Source organism: Ornithorhynchus anatinus, chromosome 3 (genome assembly GCF_004115215.2).
Source record: "Ornithorhynchus anatinus isolate Pmale09 chromosome 3, mOrnAna1.pri.v4, whole genome shotgun sequence".
NCBI classification, from domain to species: Eukaryota; Metazoa; Chordata; class Mammalia; order Monotremata; family Ornithorhynchidae; genus Ornithorhynchus; species Ornithorhynchus anatinus.
This window is the reverse complement of record NC_041730.1, coordinates 97,555,142-97,569,992: the sequence shown is the minus strand read 5'-3', so window position 1 is coordinate 97,569,992 and position 14,851 is coordinate 97,555,142. Positions and strand designations below refer to the sequence as shown.

The following is a 14,851-nucleotide window of genomic DNA, read 5'->3' as shown; positions in this document are numbered from 1 at the left end:
AAAAGCCATCCAGAGAAGCAGCATGACGTAATGGATAGAGCACGGGCCTGGGAGTCAGAAGGTCATGGGTTCTAATCCTGACTCCTCCGCTTGTATGCAGTGTGACCCTGGGCAAGTCACTTCACTTCTCTGTGCCTTAGATACCTTGTCTGTAACATGGGTATTGAGACTGGGCGCCTCACATGGGACAGGGACTGAGTCCAACTTGATTTGCTTGTATCCATCCCAGTGCTTAGTACAGTGCCTGGCACATAATACAAGCTTAACAAATACCATTATTATATTATCCAGTGCCCTAGGGAGATTTAGGTCCTGTAATGCCAATGTGCTATATATATATATGCAGGCTCAGCTGACTGGAATGTTTCTTGTGTATGTTTTATTGGGTTAGCAGAAATCTCCTTCCTTCCAGGTATATTGGAACCATCCAGGAGATAATATTGGCAGTCCAGGAAAGTGTGCTTGACAAGACCCAAGTTGCCAATCACAACTGAAAAGACCCAAAATGGTGAGTTTCTGGCCTGTTAAACTGTCCTTTCCCAGTTCCCACCCCTAGACTCCTGGTCTCACTCTGTGTCCACACTTCAAGTGAAAACTCTGGCCTACTTATGATCACCCCCACGCCCCAGGAGGAACACAACTAGTAGCAGCAACAGAGTGCTGGTGGGGTTGCACAAACCACTTTTCTTTCATCAGTCCATTTGTGCATATTCTCTGCCCTAAAATTTCAGGACCTTCATTCTCAATGGAAGACTTCATCATAACCATCGTTAAAATGAAAGGTTGCTACCTATGACTGACCTCTAGTAAAATACAGGGGTTCAGTGTTTCCCTCTAAATGAGCTTTTTTAAGTGAGTTTCACTATTCTGTTCAGGTTTCTTAACCATTAGGATTCGCTCTGCCTTTGGCTTTCAGCATGCCAATACAATAAACAGTTTCTTAGAACATTATATGGATTCGTCACACTCTCTGAAGGATATAAATGGATCTATTGGCAGCTTTATTTGTTCTTAAATTGACTGTTTCTTTCCTTTTGTCAGATATAATTTAGCCAGGATTCTTTATAGGAATGCTGTATTGTCATAATTACAGGCTTCAGATTCATCGTTACTACATACGCTAACATTTTTCTCAATTCTTAAACTTGGATTTGGATTGGATTTAACACATTATCTTGAATTTAGAAGATAATGGAAAATACATTGTGATGCTTATGCCCTTATTTTCAATTCTGTAAACTCCAGATCTGAAATCCTGGTCAACCCCATCCAGATTGTTGAACTGTAGACTTCCCCCCCTTAAGCCATTGTTGGACTGGTGGACGCTTGAGCATTTTATCCAGCTATACTGGGTGTTTTGGCTTAGCGTGGCCCTACAAGGAAGACACTAGGCACCTCGAAAGTGTAGGACAGGCAGCAAGCAGCCAGGTTTTGCAGACAGCTGCTCTACTTCCGGCCGAGGCAGAGCTTAATATACTCTGCTTGAGACTCTGCTACTGACCGTGCACTTATCATTGGGCAGAGGTGTCCTGTAAAGCAACAGGGATGCCTAAGTCATATCTGGGCTATGGGAGGCCCACTTGAGGCCTCTCTGGTGTGAGCCCAGATGGATTTTTTGACAGTGGGTAGACCACACCAGTCTTTCAGATACATCCTGCCCCACTCCAGGAAACCCATGACAGGGACCAGAAAGGCCATGCTGACTGTAAGTCTTTCATAGTCTACATAAGGTATATCTATATATAGATATAGAAGAAATTGAAATTGAAGATCTGTTGCCGAATTGTACATTCCAAGCTCTTAGTATAATGCTGTGTACATAGTAAGCACTCAGTAAATACAATTGAATGAATGAATGAAAGATAAGAGAAAATAAAGAGAAAGTTGGCATAGTAACCAGAGAGAAAGATTGAGAGAGACAGGAAGGAGACAAAAATGGAAGGAGAAGGATCAAAAAATGGTATTTGTTGAACAATGCTTACTTTGTTCCAGGCTCTGTACTAAGTGCTTGGGTAAATTCATTATAATCAGATTGGTCTCAGTTCATGTCCCACATGGGGCTCACAGTCTTAATCTCCATTTAACAGATGAGGCAATTGGGGCACAGAGAAGTTAGTGACTTCCCTGTGGTCCCACAGCAGACAGGTGGCATATATTAATTGCTTGAATACCATTTAAAAAAAAATGGTGGAGTTTGGATTAGAACCCAAGTCCTCTGATTGCCAGGCCTGTGCTCTCTATCCATCATGGTCTCTATCTGGAGGTGGGGGGTGGAATCCTTTCCTCTTTTTCAAAGGGGAGGGAGCAGACCAGTTCTGATTGGTGACCCTCAATAAGCTCGTGCTGCCTTCTGGGCCCCACAATCTGTGGGCCTCCTCAGACATCACATATGATATTTTTAGTGTTTATAGGTTTGAAAGCTCTTAGGAAGATCTAGGGATGGGGATGGGGAGGGAGATCACTGCAGATAGAGAACAATTGTGTACCATCTCTGTTGTTAATCTACTCTGTTGAATCACTCTCCCAAGCACTTAGTACAGTGCTCTGCGCACAGCGTTCAAAAATACCGATGTTGTTGATGAAGGTGGCCAGATGGAGTGGGATGGAGATTTTTTTTTTTGAAGATGGGAATGCCTGTTAAAATCAGCTGAATCTTGGCAATCTAGTTATGTTTAATAACACAGCTTAAACTATTTGAAATGAACAACCTCAAAATTCCACCCACCTGCACTGAGGAGATTGTTTAATTTAGATTAGAGTCACACTGCATTTTGCTTGTTTTCTCTACTATGTTCCCGTCTTTCATTAGAGAAGCACCGTGGCTCAGTGGATAAAGCACGGGCTTGGGAGTCAGAGGTCATGGGTTCAAATCCCAACTCCGCCGCTGGTCAGCTGTGTGACTTTGGGCAAGTCATTTAACTTCTATGTACCTCAGTTACCTCATCTGTAAAATGAGGATGGGGATGAAGACTGAGCCCCACGTGGGTCAACCTGATCACCTTGTATCCTCCCCAGCACTTAGAACAGTGCTTTGCACATAATAAGCACTTAACAAATGCCATCATTATTATTATATGGGATGGGAATTCAAGGAACCCTACAGGGAGGAAGGAACGAGGTTGTTCTTGCCTTATGAGCCTGACACTGGACAGTCAGACCCAATGTCTGAATCCTGAAGCGGTGGAAGTTGAGGTGTTGGAAGTGTTGTTCATTGACTTGGACAGTTGGAAATCAAAGATGACTCGCAAATGGTGAGATAAACTGTGCATGTGTATTTTGAGTAGCTCGTCAATTAAAAGGTCAGCCATCCTCCTTTCCTTTGCTAAGTTGTGATATTTTATTAAACCTCCAAGAGAAGAGTTTGCCACTATCTGATTATATGGAACACTAGTTATGCTTCATAGGAGACAGTCTGTTTTGGTTGCATTAGCATTTTTCCTAGTTCTTTTTTCCCAGAATTGCAGTTGATATTACAGACTCTTAGTGCTCAATTTTATTTTTGATGGGGGGAAAAAAGTTAAATGTAGGCATTTCTTTCCTCAGAGTAACTACAGTAAAGAAACTCATGAGAGACCTCATCTTACTAAGTGGTTTTGCACAAGCTGTTAAAATGGAAATGAAGCTTATTTTTCCCATTGGAGTGGTAAGTAGAGGCTGATTGTAGTTTTAGAACTTGTTTCTCACTGTACTGATTTTTGACTTTTTATGACCAATTTCACGATAAAAGCTAGTTTTAAACAATCTCTTATATTGACCAGACAGAAAGCAGTTCTAATAATAGCCTAGCTATTTATTATTAGGCATTTAACACCTAGCTTATTATTCTTAGGAACTCATAAATAAAATCTAAAGTGTGAGTGCAAATCACAGGATAATTTGCCAGATACCAGTAGGGTCAAAATCTCTAAATTATTGTAATGCAATCTATTAACCAGAAGACAGAATCAAGAATGAATGCATCATTCAGTTCACTTTCTCTCTCAATGCATCCTGAGTGTGTTTTAAAGAATTCCCTTTTCAGAGTACGTGGCTGCATTGCATTGCACATTGATGAAGAAAAATTAGGCTATAAAGTATCTAACAAGAAAAAATATAGAATGTTTTCATCAAAGGATCTGGGTGTTTTGTGATTCTGATGGTATTAAATAATGGAGCTATGACATTTACTAAGAAATGGAGGGAGAAGTATTACGTGGTATCAAAGTCACGTACTTAGAAATATTAAGAAAACTGTCTATGATGAAATATATAATAGTATAAAAACTGGTAGGGGAAAAAGAGCCTCCTCATAATGAGGTACCAGAGCCATCATTATGATAAATGCAAACAAGTAAAGACATTTCTGCTGTAGTACACACTTTCATTACACAGTGAAAATAATCCAATGAACGTTCTAGGGAACGTTCAGCCTGAGTCCGTTCTGTGTAGAATGTGATCCACAAGTTGTTGTGAGAGGATTCAAAGGTGTAATCAGTCAGTGATATCTCTTGAGCAATTACTATGTGTAATGCTGCTATAAGATTGTATTGAAACTCTTATTATGTGCCAAGCGCTGAGCTGAATGCTGGGGTAGATGCAGATCGAACACAGACCTTGTCCCATATAGGGCTCATAGTTTAAGGGGCATGGGAGAAAGGGTATTTCATCCCATTTTACAGATTAGGTAACTGAGGTTGAGACTTATCCAAGGTCACACAGCAGGCAAATGGAAGAGGTGGGCTTAGAGCTCAGGTCCCCTGATTCCCAGACCTGTGTTCTTGCCTCTAGGCCACGCTGCTTTGCTTTCCAGCATTTTCCTCAGCCTTTCTATACTGCTCTGTACATTGTCTGTACTGCTCTGTGCATTGTCTCTCTTTAATTTACAGTATTCAGCATAATAAAGTAACTAGTGGTCAGGGTTGCAAAACTCTTTAAGGATGGACAGAACATTAATATAGGAATTTGTATTAAAAAATATCCATCAGGTCATACTTTGAGCCGTCTCCCCTTTCTCCCCCAAGCCCAGTCATTCCTATTGTCAGTGACGTCTATAATAAAATTTTTCCAAAACATGAGATTCTTTGAGAACATTACTCCAGTATTGTAGGAGAAAAGACTGTATTCAAACAAAAATATTATTTTTTGTCATTCATTCATTCAATAGTATTTATTGAGCCCTTACTATGTGCAGAGCACTGTACTAAGTGCTTGGAATGAACAAGTCGGCAACAGATAGAGACAGTCCTTGCCGTTTGACGAGCTTACGGTCTAATCAGGGGAGACGGACAGACAAGAACGATGGCAATAAATAGAGTCGAGGGGAAGAACATCTTGTAAAAACAATGGCAACTAAATAGAATCGAGGCGATGTACATTTCATTAACAAAATAAATGGGGTGATGAAAATATATACAGTTGAGCGGACGAGTACAGTGCTGAGGGGATGGGAAGGGAGAGGGGGAGGAGCAGAGGGAAATGGGGGAAAAGAGGGTTAAGCTGCGGAGAGGTGAAGGGGGGGTGGTAGAGGGAGAAGAGGAGCTCAGTCTGGGAAGGCCGCTTGGAGGAGGTGAGTTTTAAGTTGGGTTTTTGAAGAGGGGAAGAGAATCAGTTTGGCGGAGGTGAGGAGGGAGGGCGTTCCAGGACCGCGGGAGGACGTGGCCCAGGGGTCGACGGCGGGATAGGCGAGACCGAGGGACGGTGAGGAGGTGGGCGGTGGAGGAGCGGAGCGTGCGGGGTGGGCGGTAGAAAGAGAGAAGGGAGGAGAGGTAGGAAGGGGCAAGGAGCCTAGAGAAGCAGCGTGGCTCAGTGGAAAGAGCATGGGCTTTGGAGTCAGAGGTCATGAGTTCGAATCCCAGCTCTGCCACTTGTCAGCTGTGTGACTGTGGGCAAGTCACTTAACTTCTCTGGGCCTCAGTTACCTCATCTGTAAAATGGGGATTAAGACTGTGAGCCCCATGTGGGACAACCTGATTTCCCCGTGTCTCCCCCAGCGCTTAGAACAGTGCTCTGCACATAGTAAGCGCTTAACAAATACCAACATTATTATTATTAGAGTGAGGAGTTTTTGTTTGGAGCGGAGGTTGATAGGCAACCACTGGAGTTGTTTAAGAAGGGGAGTGACAGGCCCAGATCGTTTCTGCAGGAGGATGAGCCGGGCAGCGGAGTGAAGAATAGACTGGAGTTGGGCAAGAGAGGAGGAAGGGAGGTCAGAGAGAAGGCTGACACAGTAGTCTAGCCGGGATATAACGAGAGCCTGTAGCAGTAAGGTAGCCGTTTGGGTGGAGAGGAAAGGGCGGATCTTGGTGATATAGTAAAGGTGAAACCGGCAGGTCTCGGTAACAGATAGGATGTGTGGGGTGAACGAGAGAGACGAGTCAAGGATGACACCGAGATCGCGGGCCTGAGAGACGGGAAGGATGGTCGTGCCATCCACGGTGATAGGGAAGTCTGGGAGAGGACCGGGTTTGAGAGGGAAGATGAGGAGCTCAGTCTTGCACACTCGTGAACAAATGTGGGTTCAATAGGAATTCTCCTGTATCTGTTAACGTTAGTTGATTTTGCATGTTTATAAGATTTGGGTCTCTTTTTCCTCACTTCTCCCCTTTCCCCCCACAAATTATGCCACCTCAGAACCCCAATCATATTTCTCCAATATAGGGTCATTCAGTGTTCAGATGGTGTATCCCAGTGTAGATAATGGATAATCGTATATCTGATATTTTAAATTTATGCCATGGCTCCTGATAGTCCCATGACCTGGAATCTGATATTTTAAATTTATGCCATGGCTCCTGATAGTCCCATGACCTGGAATCAGCACCTGTGTTCATGGGGATCTGGAAGGGTAATGGAAAAGACCTGAAACCAAGGGGGAGGTACAAGGGTCTCCTCAGAGAAATGCCTAAGGATTTGGCAAACACAGGATGCTTCAGAAAATGGTGCCTGATGTCAGTCCATCATGCTGGATATCTGAATTTAAAATGTCATATCCAGTCTGATATTTTTGGTTGCTGTCAGTGTCCACTGTACTCCTGTATCTTGTAGTGCTTCCCAGTTCCATCACCCTGGGCCCCTTACATCAGGATAAGCAGCATGGCCTGGTGGAAGGAGCACAGGCCTGGAAGTCAGAGGTTCTAATCCCGCCTCTCCTACTTGTCCTGTCTGTGACCTTTCTCAAGTCATTTCTTAGTTCCTCATCTATAAAATGGGGATTAAGACTGTGAGCCCCATGTGAGACACGATGGGACAGGCAGAGTACACAGTAAGCCCTTAATAAATAACGATTGAATGAATTATCTTATATCTGCCCTGACATATAATACAGTGCCTTTTAACAAACGCCACTTAAAAAGTCACAAAAAAGGAGTAGAAGATGCTGAAAGTCATCTGTGTGAGTGTAGGAAGGGGGAAGCATAGAGGTTTGCATGGAAGCTTCAATTTAACATTTTAAATTTTTAATTCATTTGTAGAAAGGCATTTATCTAGTGACAATAATTTCTATGTTCATTCGGTAGTATTTATTGAGCACTTACTATGTGCAGAGCACTGTACTAAGCGCTTGGAATGTACAAATCGGTAACAGATAGAGACAGTCCCTGCCCTTTGACGGGCTTACAGTCTAATCGGGGGAGACTGACAGGAACAATAGCAGTAAATAGAATCAAGGGGAAGAACATCTCATTAAAACAATAGCAAATAAATACAATCAAGTTGATGTACATCTCATTAACAAAATAAATAGAGTAATGGAGATATATACAGTTGAGTAGACCTGAGGGGATGGGAAGGGAAAGGGGGGAGAAGAGGGTTTAGCTGTGGAGAGGCAAAGAGGTGGGGGTAGAGGGAGCAGAGGGAAAAGGGGGGCTCAGTCTGGGAAGGCCTCTTGGAGGAGGTGAGCTTTAAATAGGGTTTTGAAGAGGGGAAGAGAATCAGTTTGGTGGAGGTGAGGAGAGAGGGTGTTCCAGGACTGCGGGAGGACGTGGCCCAGGGGTCAATGGCGGGATCGGAGAGAACGGGGGATGGTGAGGAGGTGGGTGGCAGAGGAGCGGAGCATACGGGGTGGGCAGTGGAGAGAGATAAGGGAGGAGAGGTAGGAGGGGCCAAGGTGATGGAGAGCCTTGAAGCCTAGAGTGAGAAGCTTTTGTTTTGTGCTGAGGTTGATGGGCAACCACTGGAGGTTTTTAAGAAGGGGAGTGACATGCCCAGAGCATTTCTGCAGGAAGATGAGCTGGGCAGCCGAGTGAAGAGTAGACTGGAGCGGGGAGAGAGAGAGGAGGAAGGGAGATCAGAGAGCAGGCTGACAGTAATCTAGCCGGGATATTATGAGAGCCTATAACAGTAAGATAGCCATTTGGGTGGAGAGGAAAGGGCGGATCTTGGCGATATTATAAAGGTGAGACCTGCAGGTTTTGGTGACGGATTGGATGTGTGGGGTGAACAAGAGAGCCGAGTCTTAGATGACACCGAGGTTGCAGGCCTGAGAGACGGGAAGGTTGGTCGTAGGGAAGTGATAGGGAAGTCAGGGAGAGGACAGGGCTTGGGAGGGAAGATGCGGAGCTCAGTTTTGGTCATGTTGAGTTTTAGGTGGCGAGCAGACATCCAGGTAGAGACGTCTTGGAGGCAGGAGGAGATACGAGCCTGAAGGGAGGGGGAGAGGACGGGCAGAGATGTAGATCTGTGTGTCATCTGCATAGAAATGATAGTTGAAGCCGTGAGAGCGAATGAGTTCACCGAGGGAGTGAGCATATATGGAGAACGGAAGAGGGCCAAGAACTAACCCTTGAGGAACCCCAACAGTTATAGGATGGGAGGGGGAGGAGGAGCCTGTGAAGGAGACCAAGAATGAATGGCCAGAGAGATAAGAGGAGAACCAGGAGAGGACAGAGTCTGTGAAGCCAAGGTGAGATAAGTTGTGGAGGAGAAGGGGATGGTCGACAGTTCAGGAAATTCTGAGTGTTGCTACCTGGTTTTCTCAGTATCTTTTCTGATTGGCCTTAATGTGGGAGCAAACTTGTGCCATTCTTAGTGATTCTGAGAAGATGGCTTACTGTTCACAAAGGGGGTTCCTTTTCCTCATGCCCTGTTGCCTTATAGATAAATCCTTGGTATATAGCCAAAGGGGGATTTTGACCACATTCTATATGGAAACTCTAACTGTGGCTAGAGAAATGAAGGAGACTGAAATCAAGAAATTAGTGGTCTTGGAGAATGGAGATTGCTTTGTACACAGTAATCGATAGTAATTATTGAGCGCCTACTGTGTGCAGAGCATTGTACTAAGCACTTGGGAGAGTACAATATAACAGAGTAGCAGACATAGTCCCTGCCAACAAAGAGCTATATTAGATGCTCAATATGTACCATTTATTTGTTGATTATAGATATAGAATCAACCAGGAGAACTAAAAATCTTGGGGCAAAATTCTATTTTTTTCCTTTTACAAGAATAATTGGAGTAACAGGCAAACCTTTTACAACAAATGTTGTAATCTTTTTAATGTAATACACAAAAATCAATTCAAATGAAATGTTTGTAAAGCATTGGGGGGAAAAGAACACATTAAAGTAATAAAATTTTGAAAAGAAAGCATAGAAAGTCAGCATCACAGGAAGAGAATTTAAAGCTCCCTTCCAATATATCCCCTGTTTCCAGGAAGTACTAAACTCAAATTACCTTTGGCAACTGGGGATCTGAACCAGGGAAGTACTAAAAAGCAACCAGAAGGTGTGGAGAATAGAAGAAAATGCCATAGGCCAGGAAAATGGTGGATTTTATGTCCATATTTCTGCTTCTGAATTGGAATATATGCCTATTATCCTTTTACTGGGGACATAAAACTGTAGAGCATAATAGTGCAGAAGGCAAATCAGCTCATATCGTGCACTTCATTAGAAAGAAAACATCCATTGTAGCCAATTCTACTGATGTATTTTAGCAATGATCTATGAAAGACACAGTAACCATTGGCTTCCCAGAAAATAGGGCAATACTGACTGTGAAGAAAATGATACTAAGGAACCATTTTTCCTCATTTAGAGAGAGCAAATTTAGAGCACTTGTATTTCCATTTGTATGAATTTTTAATACAGAATAAAACATAAGTGTTTAGTATAATATTGATTCTTAAGGTAGTAATCTCCCATAATAGCATACTAATTGGGTAAGATTAAGTCATCCAGATTCAAGAACCCTGAGGATAACAAACACTCCAGCATCCATCATTCTTATCATTGGATTCCAGTGTTTCAATTTTAAAATACAACGGATGTAGGGAATAAAAACAACTGGTACCCAGTCAGTTGTTTAAAGCAATTTTCTAGGCCCTGGAATTTTGAACAGTCATATTTTCTCACAAATTCAGAATTTGGGCTAACATAAATCACCTCTAAGTGTCTGAATACACATTAGTAGGTCTTATAATCCATTTTAATTTATCATTTAGAACCATCTTCAATATTATATAAACTGACTGCATGTTGAACGTAGTCCTATTATGGCATATTTCTAATGTTTTAAAAGTGTTTTCCTCATACTTTTTAGTGTAGTAGGGGTGGATTTGCTCAGATTAAGATCTGAGAGCTTAAATGGCATCAATTGATGACATTCATTCGATCGTATTTATTGAGCACTTACTGTGTGCAGAGCACTGTACTAAGCACTTGGAATGTACAATTTGACAACAGGTAGAGACAATCCCTGCCCAACAACGGACATTTATTGAGTATTTACTATGTGCCGAAGAATATACTAACCATATAGGAGAGTACAGTACCAAAGAGGTGGCACACACTTTCCTTGTTCACAAAAGCTTACAAGCTAGAGACATCTCAGAACTGTGTGAAAGAAAGCACAGTAGCATTGCTTGGAGCTTCAAGGCTCAAAGCCCCCAGATTTTTACCTTCTTCATCCATACTTGCTCATCCTCTCAATAAATATACTAGCATGATGAATAGACCAGGCAGTCAGTCAATTCATTATATTTATTGGGCTCCTACTGTAGGCAGAGAACTGAACTGAGTACTTGGGAGAGTAGAATAGAGTAAGTCCTTGCCTCAATTCTATATAGAAGACCTTAGTGCTCCCATTAGATAGGTATTAATGACAAAACTCATGAATTTTTTGTTGCCTTTATTTAGAAAATAGAAGTAGGATAAACCAATTTGGTAGGCTGTGGACAAACCACCATTGTTCCAGCAGCAGAAAGGTCTTAGAAAAATTACTGAAGAGCAAGCATTGAGTTGTGACTTATAAGAGACAAAGATTAAGACCATCCAACACCCAGGCAGGCACTAACTGAATTTTTTCCTAGCCATTTTTTATACAGAATATCACAGATCTTCAAAGCTATTTCAGAGTTCTACTTAGTAGTATTACGTGGTTTTGGTTAAATAAACCGGAAGCCTAAATCATATTTCTAAACTATTTTAAGTGGAGGTGGTAATCCTCATTCCACTTAGCTACAGCATTGTAGAAGTGGAAGCTTCCCCAGGAGAGGGGCAGAATAATGTTTTATTGTTGTTTGTATTTTGTTGTGTTTTTTTCCAGTGGTACTTAAGCACTTACTATGTGCCAGGTGCTGGGGTAGGTACAAACTAATATATTTGGACACAGCCCATATCTCACATGTGGCTCACAATCTTAATTCCCATTTTATAAATGAGGTCACCAAGGTGTTAAGTGACCTGTCCAAGGTCACACAACATACAGTTTCAGAGTCGGTATTAGAACCCAGATCCTTCCAGCTCCCAGGTCCAGGCTCCATCCATTAGACCACACTGCTCCTCACTAAGTCACGCTGTTTCTGCTGTTTCTGAAAGAACTAGTGGGTACATCTATTTCTAAACCAGTTTCAGATGTTCCAAGAGGTAGAGTGTCCAGCATGCCTCTTGGAAGGCTTTTGCACAGCCCAATGATTTGTACTGGCAAGTCATTTGAATAAGATGAGGAGCAGTGTGGCCTAGTGGAAAGACGAGTGGCTCAGTGGAAAAAGCACGGGCTTTGGAGTCAGAGGTCATGAGTTCAAATCCCAGCTCTGCCACTTGTCAGCTGTGTGACTGTGGGCAAGTCACTTAACTTCTCTGTGCCTCAGTTACCTCATCTGTAAAATGGGGATTAAGACTGTGAGCCCCACGTGGGACAACCTGATTCCCCTGTGTCTACATTAGCGCTTAGAACAGTGCTCTGCACATAGTAAAGCGCTTAACAAATACCGACATTAAGAGTACAGACCTGTGAATCAGAGAACATGAGTTCTCATCCCAGGTCTGCTGCTGGTCTCCTGGGTGACCTTGGACAAGTTTGCCACTCAATCTCTCAGTGCCTGTTATCTCTTAAATGGGGATTGGAATTGTGAGCCCTTTGTGGGACAAGGACTGTGTCCAACCTGATTGTCATTCATTCATTCAGTCAGTCGTATTTATTGAGCGCTTACCGTGTGCAGAGCAATGTACTAAGCATTTGGAAAGTACACTTCAGCAATAGAGACAATCCCTGCCCATTGGTATCTATCCCAGCGCTTAGTATAGTGCCTCACATACAGTAAGTGCTTAACGAATACCATTAAAAAGTAATAGTCATCCTACGTTTTCTTTTCATTACTTCTCTTCTTTTCCTTACTCGAGCATCTGAAATCTTGGTCCTCTGAAGTTAATCCACAGTTCCATTTTTCTGAGTACATGAGTCAGTGGTTTTTATTGAGCACTCACTGAAGCTCTTTACTAAATGCTTGGAAGAGTACAAACAGAATGGGTAAACATGTTCCCTGCCTACCCGGAGCTTTCAGCCTGATGTTTTCATTGTTTGTTGCTGCTGAATTTTCTGATTTCCAGCCCTTGAGAAATTCTGTAGCAGGAAAATAAAGTCAAGAAGTTAGTTAATCCATCTCTCCATATCCAGGCAGTTCAGTACTGAAATTACCCTAAACCAAGGATTTAGTTTCCTTATCAATCCCTAGGGAAGGAGCAGGGCTAGATAAAATTCCCTGAGGGCTTTGAGGCTACTTGGTTTAGTGGGACTCCCCACAGGGAGGGCAGGGATCATTTTACTGATTTTCTTGTATTCTTCCAAGAGCCTATGCTTGATCAGTACAATATTTAATGAATGCTTACTGTGTGCAGAGCACTCTACCAGGCATTTGGGGGAGTATAATGTGACAGATTCACATTCCTGTCCACAAGGAGTTTACAGTAGCTGGGGAGACCACCATGAAAAGAATTTACAGGGATGCACCTAAGTGTTGTGGAGCCGTGGGTGGGTTGATTAAAGGGTGCAAATCAGTGTGCAAGGGCGATTCAGAAAGGAGTGGGTATAGAGGAAATGAGGGATGAGTTGGGAAGGCATCTTGGAGATGTGTATTAGATAAGGATTGGAAAGTGGAGCGAGTGATGATAGTCTGTCATATGAAGAGGGCATGCGATCCAGGCCAGAGTCAGAATGTGGGCAAAGTGTTGACAGCGAGATGGATGAGATTGAGATACTCTGAGTAGGGTGTTGTTACAGCATGCTGGTTTGTAGTAGGAAATCACAGAGGTTAGGAGGGATAGGGTAAGGTGATTGAGTGCTTTAGAGCTGATGGTAAGAAGGTTCTGTTTGATGTGACAGTGGATGGGCAACCACTGTAGGTTTTTGAGGAGAGGGGAGGCATGGACTGTTTTTTTTTTTTTTTAAGTAAAATGATCCAGGAAGCAGAGTGAACTACAGATTGAGTGGGGAGAGACAGAAGGCAAGGAGGTCAACAAGGAGATTGACACAGTAGTCAAAGTCAGGATAGGATAAACATGGTAGCAGGATGAATGGATAGGAAAAGGCAGGTTGGCCATATTGTTAAGATAGAACCGACAGGATTTGGTTACAGATTGACTTTGTGGATGGAATGAGAGAGACGAGGCAAAGAATGCCAAGGTTATGGGTTTGTGAGACAGAAAGGATGGTGGTGCTTTCTACAATGATGGGAACCTCAGGGAGAAGACAGTGTTGGGGTGGGAAGATGTGTTTTGCTTTGGACATGTTAGGTTTGAGGTATACAGTGTACCCTGCACACAAGGGATTTAATAAATACTATTAACTGATTATTAATCTGACTCTGAAAGATCCTAGGGTATTGAACTGGATTCTGAAGCCTGGGAAAATTCCTTTTGTGTGGACTTCTTGGGGAGAAAAGAATTACTGAAACTGAATTGAAACCCTGCTTTTTCAGGGTCACCCCTGAAGAGCACTGCTTCATTCTAGGGTTTTACAGTGTGGAAGGTGACAACTTTACTTCAGTTTCTTTTTCTGGCTATTTTCCCTTCGTATCTCATTTTTACTATCTCTGGTATCTTCTTGGCAGTTTTATTTTCTTTTTCCCAACATTTTGAGAGGGTTTGTACTGCGTTGTGGTTTCTGCAGTGTCAGGACCCTTCTTGTTATCTTTTCTTGGTGGCAGGCATGAATTTTAGTCCCACTGCCTTGGCAGCCCCTTTCCTGGAGTAGAATGAGGTGGTCAGAGTGGGAAGGACTTGACAGGGACAAGTTTGGTATAAGTCAAGGGCAAGCTCTTTGTTTTCAACAAAGAGCAAACCTGATGTAGGACTCTCAAGGGGACCGAGTGCAGGGCTCGGGGGTGATGCTGTGAAAGACAAATCATAGTCTTGGCCCAGAGAGATGAACACATGCCCAGTCATAGCATGGAGGTCAACACAAAGACTCTCTCTTTCTCTGTCATTGTCTGACTCTTTCCCTCTCCCTCCTAGGAAGGTGGACCAACTCCTTCTGTGTTCCACTTTTCCCCCTCATCCCCATTACATGTGGCCAGGAAAGTTGACCCCACAGATCTATGTATGTCTAGAGAAGTGGGCTTGCAGACACACACACACACACGTATGGGCAGGGCAC

General features: G+C 42.9%; 1 protein-coding gene across 4 annotated transcripts in view; it reads left to right on the top strand.

Annotated features, from left to right (window-relative positions):
• Positions 1–14,851, top strand: part of RHOBTB1 (Rho related BTB domain containing 1) — a 106,616-nt gene that overhangs the window by 11,415 nt on the left and 80,350 nt on the right. For 2 of the 4 annotated variants that reach the window (XM_029060439.2, XM_029060440.2), the window contains exons 2-3: positions 413–508; positions 3,544–3,643. The exons of 1 other annotated variant lie outside the window; for it this stretch is intronic. The gene's annotated coding sequence lies outside the window, so the exon portion shown is untranslated. The remainder of the gene's footprint in view (positions 1–412; positions 509–3,543; positions 3,644–14,851) is intronic. One more of the 4 variants, XM_029060441.2, reaches the window with a different exon arrangement.